The sequence below is a fragment of the Pseudorca crassidens genome, chromosome 16, assembly GCF_039906515.1.
Source record: "Pseudorca crassidens isolate mPseCra1 chromosome 16, mPseCra1.hap1, whole genome shotgun sequence".
In the NCBI taxonomy this organism is placed as follows: domain Eukaryota; kingdom Metazoa; phylum Chordata; class Mammalia; order Artiodactyla; family Delphinidae; genus Pseudorca; species Pseudorca crassidens.
The window spans coordinates 54,333,133-54,351,077 of record NC_090311.1 but is presented as its reverse complement, the minus strand read 5'-3'; the positions used below and the strand labels follow the sequence as shown (position 1 = coordinate 54,351,077).

General features: G+C 52.4%; 2 long non-coding RNA genes across 3 annotated transcripts in view; one reads left to right on the top strand and one right to left on the bottom strand.

Moving 5' to 3' along the window:
* The window catches only part of LOC137209150 (uncharacterized), a 207,921-nt gene that overhangs the window by 101,296 nt on the left and 88,680 nt on the right, over window positions 1-17,945 (bottom strand). The gene's annotated exons all lie outside the window — the stretch shown is intronic.
* On the top strand, window positions 3,469-5,832 carry LOC137208525 (uncharacterized). Its single transcript, XR_010935652.1, has 4 exons — window positions 3,469-3,595; window positions 4,162-4,215; window positions 4,303-4,494; window positions 5,005-5,832. It is a non-coding gene; the product is annotated as an uncharacterized lncRNA (long non-coding RNA).

Below are 17,945 nucleotides of genomic sequence, written 5' to 3'. Positions count from 1 at the left end.
GGAAATGCTCTCACAGGGCACACGTGTAATCACTGCCGTTCCCTCCCCTGAAGCCCAGTCACCTGTCCTCCCCTCCCAGGCCCCTTAAGCTGAGTCCCTGGGGTCTTCACTCTTTGGCTCTACAGAGCCTCAGGAATCTTCAGGACAAAGAAGAAAGGGGACGACAGAGAGAAAGGGAAGTCACTATCCTCTTGGTCCCGGAGTAGTCAGCACGATTCCCCCGCCTCAAAGATGGAGTGGCCTGATTTCTGGAGGGGAAGAGAGACAGAGACAGAGAGCTGGAGAGAGACAGAGAGATGGCACAGTCTCCTATAGAGCCCTTGAGAGCTTCCGAAGATCTTTCTCATCCATGTCAGTGTCACAACAATTCTGGGAAACGGACACTTGTGTTATTTAGGTGATGATCATTTTACAAAACTGAAGATCGGAAAGCAAGGAGTTACCAAGCTAATAAAGGTTGGCACTGAGACAAGAGGCAGAGAGCTTCTTCAAGGCAGAGGCTTGTTGACAGTCCGATGGGCAGGCCCGCCAAGTGCTGGGTTTGTTTTAGATGGCATGATACCATAAACAGTTATCGGTCATCATCCGAACCGGGTCTTCGGGGCTGTGAAGAGGCACTACTCACGTCTACACAGAAACACAGGCACAAATCAGGTCCACCCCCGGCAAACCGGGGCATACGGTCCTCCTGCCACGGAGGCGTCCAGTTCCAGGTCCCCCCAACCAGCCTCTTCTGCTCTAACATGCCCACCTCAGAGAGCCCCACGGCACCCCTCATACAGTGGCATCTCTGAGGACACCACAGATGTCCTCCGCGCTAGCTCAGACCTTCTTTCTAGCACGCAGATTTTTCCACCCAATTACCACCCCCCCAACCCCGAACACTTCCTCCTGGATGACTCAAAAGCCCAAAAACGCAGCCTTGTGCAGGTTCCGGTTGCATGTGGGGATCTGGTCTACCCCACGGCATATAAAAGAATCAAAATAAAGACTAATTCTCAGCACAGACACAGCCTTGAGCTCAGCCTCACCCCTTGAAACAGACAGTCCAGCAATTCTGGCTGCTCTCCTCATTCCTGCCAGACCTGTGGTGTTCGTTCTCCAGCTGGAAATGGATGCCCATTCCTCCCTTGCTTCTCCCCTTTCAGCCTGGTTCTGAGTTTAGGTCTCAGTTTCCCTGCCCTGAATTCTCTGAGAAGCCAAGCCCCTGTCCGACTCAGGTCTTGGTTCACCTTGAGTCAGTGCCCACATCCATCCTGGGCTCATTTCCATCATGTTCACCCCCATGTTCACTGCTCACCGAACACAAACCTGGCCAAGGGAACCCACAACCTCTCCCCAGAACTCATCCTCCTCCTGGATTCCCGATGTTAGTAAAATCCACCACCAGGTGTTCAGCCACCAAGGGGAGCCCTGTTGGTCCCCAGAACTATAGCCATGTTAAGGTGATTGACACCCCTGTCCTCCTATTCCCCATGAGAAAAATCACACCCATGTCTGGGATCACCACTTAATTCTTTGCTGCTTCCCCTTTCCCCATGCACGGTGCCTAGCCCAGGGCTGGCCCGTGGTCAGCTCTCAACCACTGTTTGTTGAAACAAAAGGCAGGATGAATCAATGAATGTCACCAAGCCAACGGAAGCCCGATCAGGAAATTTAGCTTCATTCTGTTCGAGTTGTTCCAAAAGACTGGATTGATTTAATAGGAATGCTTCCCAACGTGTGAACAATTATTATTGTTTTAAATTAGCAGGAATAAAATTCTACCATCTTTCTCCCTGAAGCTACTTCCAGAGATGCCAAGCTGTAAATTCACAGTGCCCACGAAGAGCTAGACAAACATTCATAGGAGCTGCAAGGAAGTGCTGCAACTAAAAACATCTCCGATCCATATTTCTGCCTTAAGGGAAGGAGAGGGAGCTGAAGAGATGGGAGGAATTTCTTTTTTTTTCCTTTTCCTTCTGAAAGGGAATCTTATAACTCTTTCCTGCCCTTCTTTCTAGCTTCAGGAGAGATGCCTGAGGTTGAACGTGCTTGGCTGAGTGAAAGAGGAAAACATGAAACAAATTGAACTAAGTGAGGCAGCTAGTGGGTTTCATAGCAAAAGCTGAGCGCGTTATGTAGTCTCACCCCCACCCTGGCCCGGTCCCTTCCCTTCCTCCCCTCCATCCGTACACTCACTCTTCAGACTTTGATTCTAGCTGCAAGACTGGGCTGAGAGTTCAGGTGATTTAGGCTTCGTCCCAGCTCTGCCCCCACCCACTGTGTGAGCTTGTCCCTTCTCTGAGCCTGGGTTCCCCCATCTGTCCGTAAGTCCTGACGGTGAGGTTCTCAGCAGATAGTGATGTTGATTGATTTTTCTCCCTCTCTTGCGAGGCCAAGTCATATAGGACCTTCTCTCACCCCTACACTCAGCACTTCTTGAGAAAAACAGAGCAAGGCGCCAAGCCAGGCTGGTGCCATAATCCCCTGGGGGGCTCATGGACATATGCATTCCAGGACCCCGGGGCAGACTGAGCAAGTGGGACTGTGCAGGTGATTCTGATGCGAGGCCCAGTTTGGAACCATGAAGCGTACTGGGATCGGGCTGTGCTACAGCCGAACCATCACTCCAAGCCCTCTCCCCGCAGAGCACCCTCCCCTGCTCTGGGGGTGACCGAGCACCACCACTTATGCATCCATCGGATTGTACTGACTCCTTCCCACATTTCAGGACCTGAGCCACATACTAGTGCAACGAGGATGAAGAAGATGCACCTCCGAATGTGAGAAACAAGAGGCGGTCCTGGGCACACAGCCGGGCGCCTCGAATGCAGACGAGAACCAGCACGGAGGCAGGTCAAGGTGGGAGCAGAGAGGAAGGATTTCCAGTTGAGGTGTCCAGCAGTATGATGCTGAGCAAGACACCAACCTCCAAAGCCTCGGTCTCCTAGTGCACAAAATGGGAATGAAAAGAGCATGCCCCTCTTAGAGTGATTGGGCTAAAAATCTGTGGTCAAATGGATATAAACGAGCCTGGCACAGATGCTGGTATACAATTATCCTGGGAATACGGCCAGTGAATCTAGATGTGTTCACCAACTCCCAACTTCCGTCTCCACGATTCACCCAGCGTACACGCACATACACACGTACACACACACCCCCCATCACCCCCAGCTCCAGCTTCACCAGGGTCACTCTTGCTAAAGATTTTCCTCCGCCAACATCCCCAGCTCACGGACCTGTCTCTGCGCTGCTCCCCCACCACAGAGCACACCACACCCTTCCTCCCTGGCCGTCCTGTTGGAAATTCTTGCTCGGCTTGGGGGACTGGGCCACACGTGCACATGGGATTAAATAAGCAGGCCAGTGTTGTTTGTGGTTTTATAATCAAGTTTCCTCGGGAACAGAGAAGTAGGAGCTGAGGGGCGAGACAGGGATGCAAAAGGGAAGGGAGGGGAGGGGACTACTGGGCTGGAGAAGGATCTTGGGGACCAGCCAGCTCGGGGGTGTGCCCTAGGCCGCCATAAAACCATATGTGGGACACAGGGAGAGGTACAGGATTCCTCAACCAAGGAAGAGTCCTTCCAAGGGCTGCCGGGCCATCGTGCAGGTAGGAGAGAGGTGGGACCCTGCCAGCCCCTTGGCCTCCTCCCCTCCCCCTCCTTCCCTGGAGGCCCAGCAGCAAGCCCTGCGAGGCCCCTCCTGCTGGCGTGGCCCCCACCCCACTGCGGGGAGGAGGCCTAGCTGCCCAGGGCCAGTCCACGCTGGCCGAATCCTGCCCTCCCCCGGCCCTGCTCGGCCTGGTTAGGCCCACCCTCTTCCATGACCCCAAAAGGCTATAAACAGCAGATGATTATGCATGACAGAACTCTCCTGCATATTGGGAGGTTACGGGACGTGAGTATAGCACAGAGCGCAATGGGAAACAAACTGGATGATTTGACAGGTAGCAGGAGACTGACTCCTGGGCCCTTCTTCCCCACCCAGAAGAGGGTCTGTCCACCCTCCCTTTTCTCTGAATCCCTGCGGCCCCAATCTCTCCTTCCTCTTGAGCTTCCAGGGGGAGCGTTCCTACTACAGAGAAGCAAAGAGGTAGGAGGATGGGAGGGAGAGAGGGGAGGAGGGTAATCAGGAAGCCATTACCTGTGCGTTCCACTTCACCCAGTCTTTTCCCAGAAACCTGGGAAGTAAATAGCGTCTCTACAGGTGAAGAGCGTGAGGCTCTGAGAGGTAAGAGGAATCTTCCAAAGGTCCATATTTAGGAAATGGTGGAGCCGGCTCTCTTTTCACCCACTTACCCGCCCATTCATTCAACAGATACTGATTGCCCTGCTCGGAAGCAAGGGCTCCCAGACGCACATCCCCAAGTCACTTCACAGCCAAGCGGGAGAAGCCTGGGAGGGGCAGAGCCTCCGAAGGTGCCAGCAGGAGCCTGGGCCCTGGGTCTTTCCCTCTCCAGCTGTCTCTGGCTGGCAGAGACACCGCAGGGAGCCCCGGGCCATGGGCACGGTAAGCTCGGGGAGTTTAACAAATGTTTATAAAACCTTTTCACATGCAGTTAATGATCCTCATTAGGACCTGAGAAAGCTGTCGCTCACGCCACTCCAGCTTTAAGGAGCGTTTTATTATTACACGCCACACCGCAAATTAATGAGAGAAACCGTGGCCCATTTGTCAGCAGGGCCAACGCCCGGGGATGCTGGCAAAGAGGGCTTTGTCCTGGAGCTGCCTGGTCCCCATTCCCCACACCATCTGCCCTCCCTGCTGCCCCCAGACGCCCACCACTCTTAAGCTGCCAGCCCACCAGCTGCCACCCCGGAAAAGGGCCCACCTTGAGGCTTCCGTGGCCGCAGCTCCCAGTGCCCCGGGCCTGAGCCAGAGCAGCGCCCCCCCCCGCCCCCCGCAATGCTGTCTCTTCCCTGAGGCGCTGGCATGAGGTATTTCCCCATCCTGGGGGAGACGGAGGAATGAGAAACACAGATGCCCGGGCCCCAGCCCCAAATCTGAATTCTTATCCAGGTGCCCAGCTGGTCTGAAGACCAACACTTGGGAACCACCGAGGCCTGAGACATGAGCTCAGATGCCTGCACGCGATTCCTGGCTCTGCCCGAGACTGTGTGACCTTGGGCAGAGCTCTTCGGTTTTCCTCAGTGTCCCCACATGTAAAATGGCGATGTCATATCTGTCACCAAATGGTTTTTGTAAATATGACATCATCCTGTGTGACCAAAGTGGGTTTTATCACGATGCTGCCAAGCCTGCCTCTGCCGTTCGAATCATGGAATCGTAGCGTTTAGAGCAGGAAACCAGCAAGGTCAGGGTGAAAGACAGCCGATGGAACTAGGCAGAGGTGATTGGATATATGAAATACCCATGAATTATCTGATTTTTATGTTATGTGAATTTTACCTCAATACAAAAAGAAGAGAAAACCCAGCTCCTTTCCGTCTTAAATGTGACATGCCTACCAGCCTCTGAACCTTTGCCCAGGTGGTTCCCTCTGCTTGGTAAGCTCCTACTCACATTTCAGGGTTCATCTTAGAAATCATTTCCTCCAGGGATCCTCTGCTGGTCTCTCAAGGAGGTGCCCCCTAATGCCATGTCCTCCCCCCACCCCCAGGAGGGGACACTGTCAAGACTGTTTGGTGTCCACCTGCTGGTACCTCAGTAAAAGATGGGGCAGAGGGTGGTTCCCAGCCTCAGCTGCCCCTCACCGGGCACATACTAGGCACTCAGTATAGTCGTCCCTCAGTATCCACAAGGGTTGGGTTCCGTGATCCCCCGCAGATACCAAAATCCATGGACGCTCAAGTCCCTTAAATAAAATGGTGTAGTGTTTGCACATAACCTGTTCACATCCTCTCATACACTGTAGATCATCGCTACATTACTTATAAGACCTAATACAATGTAAGTCTATGTAAATAATTATAAATAAATGTAGATGCTTCATAAATTGTTGCTGGAGTATAGCAAATCAAGCTTAGCTTTTGGGAACTTTCTGGAATTTTTTTCCCCAAATATCGTCCATTGGTGGGTATAGAATCTGTTGGTGTGGAACCCGTGGATACGGAGGGCTAACTATACTTACTTGTTGAATGGAAGATCTGACTCTAACCCAGCCCTGGTTTTAGAGACAAAGCTGGTACAGCCCGGCAGAGGACCAGGCCCTGCCCCGGGGTCACACAGTTGCTTAGTCGGTGGAGGAGGTGAAGGCCAGGCCTCCCTGTGCCTAGAAGAGCTCCTGGGCCTTCCCCTTCCCTGTCAGCAGCTCCCCGTGGGCGGGAAGCACAGCCCAGATGCGTGAGCCTCTCCTTCCAGCCATTAGCTAATCTGGCCACGGCCTGTGTGCCAGGGCCTCTGTCTGCCCTTCCTGTTTCCCCAGGACACGGCTGTTGACGTTGTCAAGAGCTTATCGCAAACAGGCAGGCAGAGACCTGTGTCCTAGGGAAACTTGTCCCCAGAACCTCCTACCAACACAAGGCCTTGGCCCTGGGGACCTTTGTCTTCTGTGTGTTCCAGCTGGAAACGGCTTACACACGGGGCCTCAGTTTCCCCACCTCTAACATAACTGACCACAACCACTTTCTGATTTAACACCATGTCAGGTGAAGTGGCTGAGGGTTGAGCTTCGCAATCTGACCACCTGGGTCTGAGCGCCAGCTCTGGTCCTCACTGTGGGACCCTGAGCAGGTGATTCCTCCGAGGCGTGCCTTGCTTCCCCTCTGTAAAATGGCTGTGATCCTGGTACTTAATTTTCCAAGGGTGTAATACCTTGCATGTATCAATATTTAGAACCATGCCTACAGCACTGTGAGCATTTAGGGATGCAAGCTATGATCTGTATAGGTCCTTTCCCTGCCCGCCATGAGCTTAAATCTGGTTGCCCTTCCCTTCAACGTGGAGGGTTGTAGCCCATCATGGCGCTCACCACTGGGGGACCATCAGCCCCTGGCCGGCACTGGTCACCAGAACAGCCAGAATACACAGGTACATGCAGGGAAAGCCTGGATGTGAGCCCTGGCTCTGCCACCTTTGACCTTGGATGCATCGTGAAAACAACCAAAAAAAGGCGAGTTTACAGAGGAAGATCCAGAGACCCAGGGAAGGCTGAAGCCGCCTTCACTCACCCAGGCATGCAGAGGAGGCCCGCACAGCAGGGTGGGGAGAATCCAGGCCTGGGGCAGGGAGTGGGGTCTTGCCTCTGCCTGAGTGCTCAGACCACTCTATGACCTTGTTTGACCTCTGTTTCCCCGGTGATAAAATGGTCACATTAATCCCTGCCCTGACCAACCCTCAGAAGGGACACAGTGAATGTGGAGGAGAGGCTGTGAGCTGCACCTCCTGGCAGGTGGGCAGGACAAGGCACCTGCTGGTTAGCAGATACCATTCCCACGCTAAGGACAGACGCCCAGAGCTGCATCTCCAGCTGTGGCCTCTCCCCGGGACCCCAACCTATGTCACCTGATTGGCAGCTCCACTTGGCTGTCTCAGAGGCATTTCAAAATCAGAGGCCAAAGCAAAACTCTTTATTCCTGCCCCAGCCCCCAGATCTGCTCCTCTCCCAGTGAAAATGACTCCCACCACCCACCCGAGGTTCAAGATCACAAACTTGCCCTTTCGCTCTCTTCCTACATCCACCTTTCAGCAAAACCTATGAACTCTGCCTTGAAAACACACCCCAAAACCACCTGTCTCCATCGCCGCTGCCGGCCACCACGGCAAGCAGCCGTCACCTCGACCTGGACTGTACAAAGCCTCCTGGATTCTTTTCCAACTCCAGGGCTCAGGCCCCTACTTTCATTCATTTTAAGAGTAACTGATCTCATCACTTCTCTGTTTAAAACCCTCTTAAGTCTCCTCATCTGGTTGGAATAAAGCACAAGCCCCTTACCTGCCCCACGGGCAACCTGACAACTGCCTCCCGTCCCATCACTCTCTCTCTCTGGCCCCATCCCAGACACACAGGCCATTCTCCCTGCCTTGAACAAGCCAGTTCTCTCCTTCCTGTGTGCTCTCCCCCTGGTTTTCCCATGGCTGCCTCTGTCTTATCTTTCAGATCTCAAGTTAAAGTGTCCCCTCCTCTGAGAGGAGTCCCCACTACCCCAGTAAGGACCTGATCCGGGACTCAAAAGCCCATCAGATTCTTTAAGGACTCTGTGGAGAATGCTCACCATCTGACGTTTTTCTTATCTGTTTGCTCTGTTATCTCTCTCATTCCCCATGAGACTGAGGGCAAGAAACATCCTTCTGGCTCCCTGGTATGTCCTAGCATGAGCACAGAGCCTGGCACATAGTAGGTGCTCAGTAAATATTTGCGGACTGAATGAATGAAGGGATGAATGGGTAAATGAGATAAAGCTTCAAAAGGTCCACACTGGATGCAAAGGTGTACCCGAAAAGGGGACCCAAGGCCTTAAGTGAAGAAATGATTCCAGTGGAGGCATCTCCCAGGCAAGGAAGCAGGAACCAATGGCTTTAGATGCCAAGTCTCAGCTGTGCAGTTTCTTCTGCTTATGAATGTCCTTCTCCCTCTTCACCTGACTGTGAAACTTCTCCTTATCTTTCAATGCTTGACTCCTATCACCCCATGACAAGCCAAGCCTTTCCTGACCCTCTCCCCCAAGTTGTCAAATCTCTCATTCCTCCTTTGCCTTTCTGTAGACTCCCTCCCACCTCTAGCCTGGCTCTTGATCTGGACTGTCTTTGACCCCTGGGGCTGGGGCTGAGGCTGAGCCACATCTGGGTGCCCACCCCAGAGCCTGGCATTTGGTACTGAGTACCACTGGCACTCAGTAGATGTTTGCCCTTTATCCATGCAGGCAACCAGACGATGCCAGGCTCTGGGGAAATGGTGATATAAAGATGAGCTCTCTGCCCTCTGAAGTGTGCTTGCAACGCAAATGGAGAGACATAGATGAGCATACGACAAGCTACTAGTTGCCTTAATGGAGATAGACATAAAAAGTGCAACCGGATCATAAGAATAAGCAAAAATAAATCAAGTTATAAAATGACACATACAGTGGGACATCATTTGCGTGGAACTTTAAAACCTGAAAAACCAACCTATGTATTGTTTATGAACACAGAAATACATAGTAAAAAAAAAAAGAAAACTGTATAAGAATGAGAAACTCCATCTCTGGGGAGATGAGAAGAAAGACAGAATTTTGGAGGTTCACATATGCGCTTTCAACCATTTCTATAGTGTTTAAATTCCTAATAAGAAAAATCTGAAGTACATACGGCGTAATATTAAGATAAGATAGAGTTGGGTGGGTAGTCCTTGGTTGTTTGTCATAATATGCTAGTAGAGGATAAGGGTTTGAAATATTCCAAGATCATTTTTACATTAAATTCAGTGTGATTAAAGAAAAAGCATCCAATCTGTTGCATGAGTGCCTGATGGGTAGGTGGATAAGTGGATGGGAGAATGAATGGGTGATGGGTGGATGGAAGGATGGTGGAGGATGGATAGGTGGGTGGATGGAAGGATGGAGAGATGGATGGCTAGTGGGTGGGTGGAGAGGTAAATGGATGGGTGGATTGATGAGTGGACGGGTCTGATGAATGGATGGGTGAAACACTGCTGGAGATTCTCAAAGTTTACCCTATTCATTCCACATTCATTCCACTTGACCACATGTCAAGCCCCATGCTAGTCCCTGACTGCGGTGCATATGGGACTCTGACAAGTCTCTTCCCCAGCCCCCCTCAAAGCTGGGGCCAAGATTAAGGCCCAATGGGGAGACAACACACATTGCTGCAGACAGTGGTCACGGATGTGTGTCCACTCTGCTGAAGGGCCAAAGTGAAAGGGGGGGACAAACTCCCATAGGGGCTTCTCCACAGGCAAAGCAGAATTTCTGCTGTTGTCCTTGCAGCATGGATTGTTCTAGAGAAGAAAGGGAACCTGTTATCCCAGGCATAGGGATGCCTGAACCAGGTGAGGAGGAGTGGGGCCACAACGACTCTGGAAGGGCTACTAGCAAAAGAAACATGGTAGAAGGGAGAAAAAAGATAAAGCTGGCAAGGGGAGTTGAGTCCTGCTGTGAAGGGTCTAGATTATCACACTGGGAGGTGGGACTTCAATAAGCCAGAGATGCCCAAATCAGACCAGTTGTTAGAATCATCTGATTGGGCTGGAAAGAGGTTAAGCCCAGGAATCTTTACGGATCAAAACCTGCCCTCACATCAACCAGGTGCTCTCACTCCATCCCACTCTGGTTCATGGAGGAGATCCCCAGTAACTGGCTCCTTAAGGGCAGGACTAGTGGAGATGGCAGGACCCCCGTGCATGGTCTCTGCAAGTGTCCATTTCACACTGGGTTTCGTGGCCCCAGTACCTGAGCAGGGGAGGGAGGTGCCTGCACGTTGACCCTGATGCAGCATGTTTTTATCTCACCAAACAATTCTCCAACAGGAATCTTCATTGCTCGGCACAGTCTCCCAGCTAACTAGGAGAGCATTTTTCTAATTACATTTCCCTTGAAATATACCCGGGTTTGAGTTAACACCTCTTCAGTCTGCCAAAGCCTAAGTCTTTTTAAAATTAGTTCTGGAGGTTTTGCAAAAAACCCCACAAGGATAGAACGTTCCTTTCCCACCAAGCTGCAGACTGAAAACTCTCCCCAGACACCAAGAGTGATTTTCCTTGGAGGCTATGAGGAAAACGCCCAGGGAAGGGCCCACATCCTGGCCTGCCAGGCTCTCCTCTCACTCAGATCTGTTGAAAGGCCCTCGCAAAGCTGCCGAATCGATAGCATCATAAATGCATTTTGCCCTAAGCAGTCTCACTGATACTTTTTAAAAACCATGCGGATGGGAGGGAAATATGATCCATATGGTTCTGAATCATTAACACTTAAATCGGCAAAGTAGGGATTTTTTTTTTCCTGGAGAAATTTCATAGCCAAGGCGCCTTTAGCAGCTCTTTAATAAACTGTTTAGAATTCTGTTGTTCCCCCCAAAACACGCAAGCACAAACCCACAATGTGCCGCACGTGTGCGCACAGCCCACTGGCTCTGAGAGGGCATCATTGGGAAACGCAGCCCATTACACACCATCTATTAGCAAGACACAGTGGGTCGGTGGCCATTGAGGGACCTTTTGAGCACTGGGTGGTCAACGAAATCTACTTGGTTCAGTTATTGAGGGTAAAGCGTTCCATACAGCTCTGGAGCTTGTGTGGACAAGCCCCTTAACGGGACAGTTGAGAAAGCTGAGGCCCAACAAGGCTCAGACTCTTCAAGATTTAGTAGAAGTCACAGAGGAGTATTTCAGGGTAAGGATGACGCACCAGCTGAGTGCCTGCCATTATTGTCCCACGTGACTATATGGTAGGGTGTGAGGTAGGGATATGGTCAAGAAAGAGAGGCCAGGGACTGATCACGGCACACATCCCATGGTTCCCCATAGTCTAAACACATCAAGCTCCTTCCCTAGCCTGGAAGTCAAAACTGTGGGAGAGGGGCCCGTCTTCTCCATAAAACACAGGTCAGAGCCTAACTCTAGAAGCAACAGAAGGGACGGTTTAGAAACATAGGGTGATGGTTAAAGCTCTTGGGAGAAACGATGATGGCATGGGCTTGAGGATAGAAAGGAAGGAGCAAGCCTGAAAGATATTTTGGAGAGAAATTTGATAGCATTTGGGACCAAATGAGCATAGGCAGTGATGGAGAAGATTAGGATTCTATCAGTTTTCCATGGCTGCTCTAACAGATTGCCACAAACTTACTGACTTAAAACACACACTTTTGGGCTTCCCTGGTGGCACAGTGGTTGAGAGGCCGCCTGCCGATGCAGGGGACACGGGTTCGTGCCCTGGTCCGGGAAGATCCCACATGCTGCGGAGCGGCTGGGCCCATGAGCCATGGCCACTGAGCCTGTGCGTCTGGAGCCTGTGCTCCGCAACGGGAGAGGCCACAACAGTGAGAGGCCCAGGTACCGCAAAACAAAACAAAACACACAGTTTTATTCTCTTACGGTTTAGAAGGCCAGAAGTCCAAAATGAGACTCACAGGGCTAAAATCAAGGTGTCAGCAGGGCTGTTCCTTCCGGAGGCCCCAGAGGAAAAACCATCCTCACCTCTTCCAAGGACTGTCAGCAGTCTTTGGCCTGTGGCCACATCACTCCAACCTCTTACTTCCACTGTCACATCTCCTACTACTCACTCTGACCCTCCTATAAGGTCTGTTGTGATTATATCAGGCTCGCCCAGATACTGGAGGATAATCTCCCCATGTCAAAGTCCTAAACTTAATCTCATCTGCAAAGGGATCAGGATCTCAATATCGCAGGGCAGGGGAGAGGCATTATTCAGCCTACCACAAGAAAGAAACCCAGAGTTTTGACGCTGGCAACCGAGTGGCACTTTCAACCAAGCATGGAGGGGTTTGGTGGAGAAGATGATGAACTTGATGTAGGAGATGCTGATTCTAATTAGAAACTTGGGAGACATCCAGGAAGGGGGTCCTGATAGGTAATGATCCATGCAGATTCAGAGCAGAGGATGGGTAATCTGAGAGTGTGACTTTCAAGTCTTCAACAGTGTAGACATAGCTGTATCCCTAGGAATAAATGAAGCTTTTCTTATTTCACTCTCATTTCCTAGGCAAAAAGTGTCGAGACTAAAAAGCAGGGGAGGAAACAGCTTTGGACATCAAACAGAGGAGAAAACATTGCTGAAGATTGAGGAGAGATCAGACAGTTGATTCAAGAGAGGGGAAGGGGATAAACGACAAGGTGGGGCCGGGGAGGATCTCACGGTGTCAAATGCAGGACAGAGACTAAATAGAGGAGGATTAAGTTTTGACAACTCATGGGTGACCTCAAAGACATTGGAACGGGGTGGAAACAAGTGGCCAACTTTCCAGAGTTCTAAAGCACTGCGGCCACACATTTCTTGGAGAAGTGGAAACAGTGAGAGAGCTGAGGGGGCAGCCTCAGGAATGGAGCCGAGGTGTACGCAGAGGGCAGGGGCCCCGGGCCCGGAGACGGGTTGGTGCTGTAGAGGAGAGAGGCGAATTCCTGGAGCCAGTCTCTGAGGGACGAGAAAGCACAGGAGAAGGGAAAGAGGGATACTGGCCCTCCTCCTTTGCCAGCAAGAGAGGCTGGGCACCCAGGACGAACAGATCCAAGATGGAAGGAAGAGAAGTTGGTCTCAGTTTTGCACAGAAACAGGAGACAAGGTCATGAGGTGTGAATGGGGCCCAGAGAGGCTAGAGGTACGTGCGGGGCCGTGGGAGAGAAGAAAAGTTCCTGGAGTGACTCCTTGCGGAACGCAGGCCCTCTCAGGCCTCTGGTTTCTCAGTGGGGAATGCAGTCCCATCCCTCTGGTACAAGACGTGAGGCTGAGGAAATGGAGCTTCTGCAGGCCAGCTCTGAGGCCTGGTCTCCTTGTCTTTCCCTTCTTTGTTCATCCGGTGACAGTGACCTCGGGGTGAAAGCCAGCAGCTGATTAGACATGAGGGGAGGAGGGGACAGGAGCTGAGAGCAGCCACATGTGAGTGGGAACAAGTACCCCCCATGCCCCCACGCCTCCCCCCGGAACCTCAGCCTCGGCCTCCCTCCCACGTTCCCCAAACCAGAACTCAGTCCTCTGCACAACCCTGGCCAACTCACTCCCTGTCTCTAGGCCTCCTGGTGAAATGAGAGACTTGGAGGCAGTGACCGCCAAGGGCCCTTCAGCCCTCGTGGCCTCCGAAGCACAGCCTTGGACGTGGAAGGGCTGTCTGAGCTGCCGCAGGGGCCCCCGCCTCTTTGGAGACTGGCCCAGGCCTCTGTCATTGTGTAAACATGATGCAGGCCTGTTTGGTGCCGCATAGCTGTGGTTTTCTGTTTTCCCCAGCAGTAGCTACAAGGCCGAGGCCGCAGTTGAGACAGCCCAGCGGGAGGGAGAGGGAGGGGAGGAGGGCCGGAGAGAGTCTGTCTCTGCAGCCTCCTCTGCTCGCCTGGAAAGTTTGCAGAAAGGGAAAAACATGCATGCGTTAGACCGTTTCTCCACGGCCCAGCACCAATTCCAAAGAAAATGGGTCCTTTCTAGCTCCTTTTGTAACGGAAAACACATTCTCCAGGTCAACCCCCCTCTGCTTTGGAGCAGACGCCATCACACAGCCTTCGTGAACGTGGCCTTGGACAGGTCTTAGAGCGAAAGGGCAAGACCCAGGGGCTCAGATGTGGGTGAGAGTGGAAGCCCTCAGCAGAAGCAACCACAGATCCTGCCCGGCAGGCCTGTTATCTGTGTGCACTCCAGCACGCGCAGGCCCTCCCTGGGGCCAGGCACACAGTAGGTTCAGGTAATTGATGTGTGCACTCCAGCACACGCAGGCCCTCCCTGGGGCCAGGCACACAGTAGGTTCAGATGTGCACTCCAGCACACGCAGGCCCTCCCTGGGGCCAGGCACACAGTAGGTTCAGATAATTGATGTTTCTTAAGCCAAACAGAATTGAATCTGGGAAGGATACAAGATCATCCTTGAAGAGAAGAAACGGACATGGAGGGGGCGGCGGGTATGATTGTTGCCCTCCCCGGACCCGTTGCCGGGTCCATATCTCCATCCCCCAGTTGCCGGCGGTAGGCGGTTGCTAACTGTACCCTTCTCCACAGAACCGCCCTTAGCTGATGGGACCCGTCTTGCCAGCAGATGCTGGGGAATTTGCCCATCCTTCCAAGGGGCAGCCCTCTACCCATTACTTACAGATGCCAGAGTTTAAATCCCAGCCCCTTTGCTTCAAGTTGGGGCAAATCTTTGGAGCAATTCATACTCCAGAGCTCCCCATGTGATCAGGCTAAGAGACCGTCACTGCTCTGCTTGGCAGGAGCCTCCCCTGCTTCACTCCTGCTTCACTGGTTTCTCCTGCGAACATCCCTCAGCAAGGCACTTGCACAGGAATCTTGCTTTTACCCTCTGCTTCTAGGGAACCTGGCCTAAGACGACAGTGAGAGCTTTCTAGACAAGACCACGCTCGGGGAGCAGCCTTTCCTATCTAAAGCCAAGAGAGCTGTCAAGCTGCTCACCTGGCGGCAGGAGAGAGCAGAGGGCACTCCACAGCTGGCATTTGGCGGGGTCAGAGCTGACGCTGTGCACACCCAGGAGGGCCTGTGTGCTCGGCCACAGCGGCAGACAGGGCCAGACCACAGTCCAGCCTATGGAAGCCTCCGAGGCTACCCAAGGCTGCAAGACTCAGTGGGGCTCAAGCCCTGCTGACCAGTTCAGCAGAGTCAACTGGGGACCAGCACAGACAGAGGATAGGAGCCTGCAGACCACCCAGACCAGCGCATCACAAGGCAAAGAAGCCGGGCTCCGAAACAAGCCGGAAGGGTCTGAGGACTCTGCCCCGATACTACAAAGCCCTTACCTTGGGGGCACCAGAGCTACCAGACTGTGCAAATATTTATAGCAAACGCAAGAGCAATTAGAATAGTGATTATAATGTATACACTGAATCAAGTGCAGCTCTGGGCCAAACCACTGCTAACGCATTGTGTCCAATTATTGGGCTGGCCAAAAAGTTTGTTTGGGTTTTCCCATAACATCTTAATGGAAAAACCCGCACGAACTTTTTGGACAGCCCAATATTTTATTCAGTCCTCCCACCATTCTCGGTGAGAATTAGAATCTCCCTTTAGATAAAATGGTGGACATGCCTACTTGTGTAGCACATATGTGCTTGGGTGTAGCCAGGCAAATATATATGTACACACCATACGCAGCCCCACGTGTCACCGTTTCAATTAGCTGTTGAAGAATAAATGCAGTACTGTGCATGGGACAGTTTATTAAGGATGCTGCCCTTAAGACGGCAGCAAGAACTCCCCGATGCCCTGGCAGCTCTGGCTCATGGGCCCTTGCCGTCCCCGGCACTCCAGCAGCTGCTGCCCTCAGCCCAGAGCAGGCAGAGCCAGCTCCAGTACGCAGCCTCTCCTGCCCTGGTCCTTCAGATCTCCGAACCTGTGGCCTCTCCCCTCTCCTAGGAGGGGATGGAGCCTGGTTCTAGAGTCGCGTCAGGGAACAGCTTTGCCAGAAATCAGGGCTACTTATTTCATCCATGCTGGGGAAACAGATTACCCTGAGACCATGACCTTCACCTCCTCCTCTGAGGTCGGCACCTGGGGTGCTGGGCTGCAGGGACCCAGACGTCCCGGAAGGCACCAGACACCTTCAGATACTCCCAAAGTTGCCCACACCCTGTGACTCCAGGCTGAGAGCTTGGCCCTAAAACAACTACCCCTCACTCTGAGGTCCCTTGGGAGATAGGGCTGGTCTCCATGAAGCTTCTGGAACACCTGGTCTTAACCCAAGTCTCCCGCACTCAGAGATCTGAATTGAGAGTCCACAGACCGGGGTTCGTATGGTCCTGGTCTCTGTGGGAGGCAAGCTCCAAGTCCCCACCCCTCCACTGCAGCTTTGGGGACAATGCACTACCCACCAAAGACAAACTACCCACCTCAGCCTCCACTTCCAAGCAATGGGGATGAAAGTGTGTGTATGGGTCAGCATTGTAGGTTAAGCTGTGTAACAAATAAATCCCCAAGCCTCAGAGACTTCACAGGTTAGCTTTATTCTCACTCACACTAAGGCCTACATCAGGCAAGCAGCCTGCCTTCATCTAGTGGCTTCAGCCTCCCAGGCCACTGCAGAAAAGGGCACAGCGGATGGCAGAGGCACACATCAATTACCTGCCTCAGCCACAGGGCCACATCCAGGTTTTGTGGGCCTGACACTTACATAATTTAGGGGCTGTCTCTCAGAAAAGTTATATCAAATTACACATGTAAAATCTACCTTTTCACATGTATTTTACATCTATATTTTTCAGCTGTTGCGACACCACTGTACACAGGAATTACAAAACAACATACCCATGGCCCCCAGAGACAGGAGCCAGGGCAAGTGAGAGTCCTGGAGCCCACATTCCATTAGCCTGGGCATAAATCAGCATCTGCCGGGCCTGGAAGGGACGCGCCCCTATTGCTCACAATCCATTAGCTGGAACTAGGACGTGGGCCGGTGTCAGCACGGGAGGCTGGGAGGTGTGGGGAAGCACCTGGCTCTTTGTGAGCAGGAACCTTTTCCAACAGTGTGCTGAGCTCAGGGCGGCTAGCTGATGGGAGCCGGGAGAGCGCAGGCAGGGGGAAGCCAGTTGCAAGTGCAGGGATCCAGGAGGGCAGGATGCGGGGCAGGGGAGCTCTGCCCAGCCCAGGGTTGGGAGGGCAGGGCTGTGCTTTCTCAACAGTGAGAACCTGTGCGACTTCTTCAACCCTCCTGAGCCTCCGTGGCCCCCTCGCCTAGGTACGGAAACTTAGCCTGACTGCCTAATGTGATCGTGAAAACAAGATGAAGAGCCTAAAACTGCTGTGCAAACAGCCCCGCGCTGTGCAGAAGTGAGCCCCCCGTTGTAATTCTTTTTTGCAGAACTGCTCTATCGTTCTTTCTACGGTCACCCGAAATCTGGTGGCCCCCGGTCCCCAAAGCTCTGCCCATGGGCTGCCTCGGTCATGGAGGGAAAGGTTAAGTCTCCACTTCTCCAGGCTGTGTTGCCTTATCCTATCTGCATCCCCAGGGAGACAGGCCGGGGCAAGCGGAGCCTATTCAGCTGCTGCATGAACCTGCTGGATGGTCCAGGAAGAGTCTAGAATATTAGAGTTCAAATGGCTCTCTAGAGTTTAGCTTATCCATTGGAGGGTACTGAAACGGCTCGCTTCTTCCAGGGAGTCCCCAGCAGGCATTGACAGGCAAGTCATAAAGAAGCTCAGCTCTTACGGGCAGCACTCCCACCCCACAGTACCCCAATAGAGCTGTTTTTAAATCTTCATCGCTCCCCCTGCCACCCTCTCACTCTAGAATGTCATACCACATCCTAATAAACACATCAGGATGCGTCTACATCCCGCTTCAAATATCATTTCCATAGAACTTCATAGGAGCTGAGATGCGTTGAACTTAACAAGTTG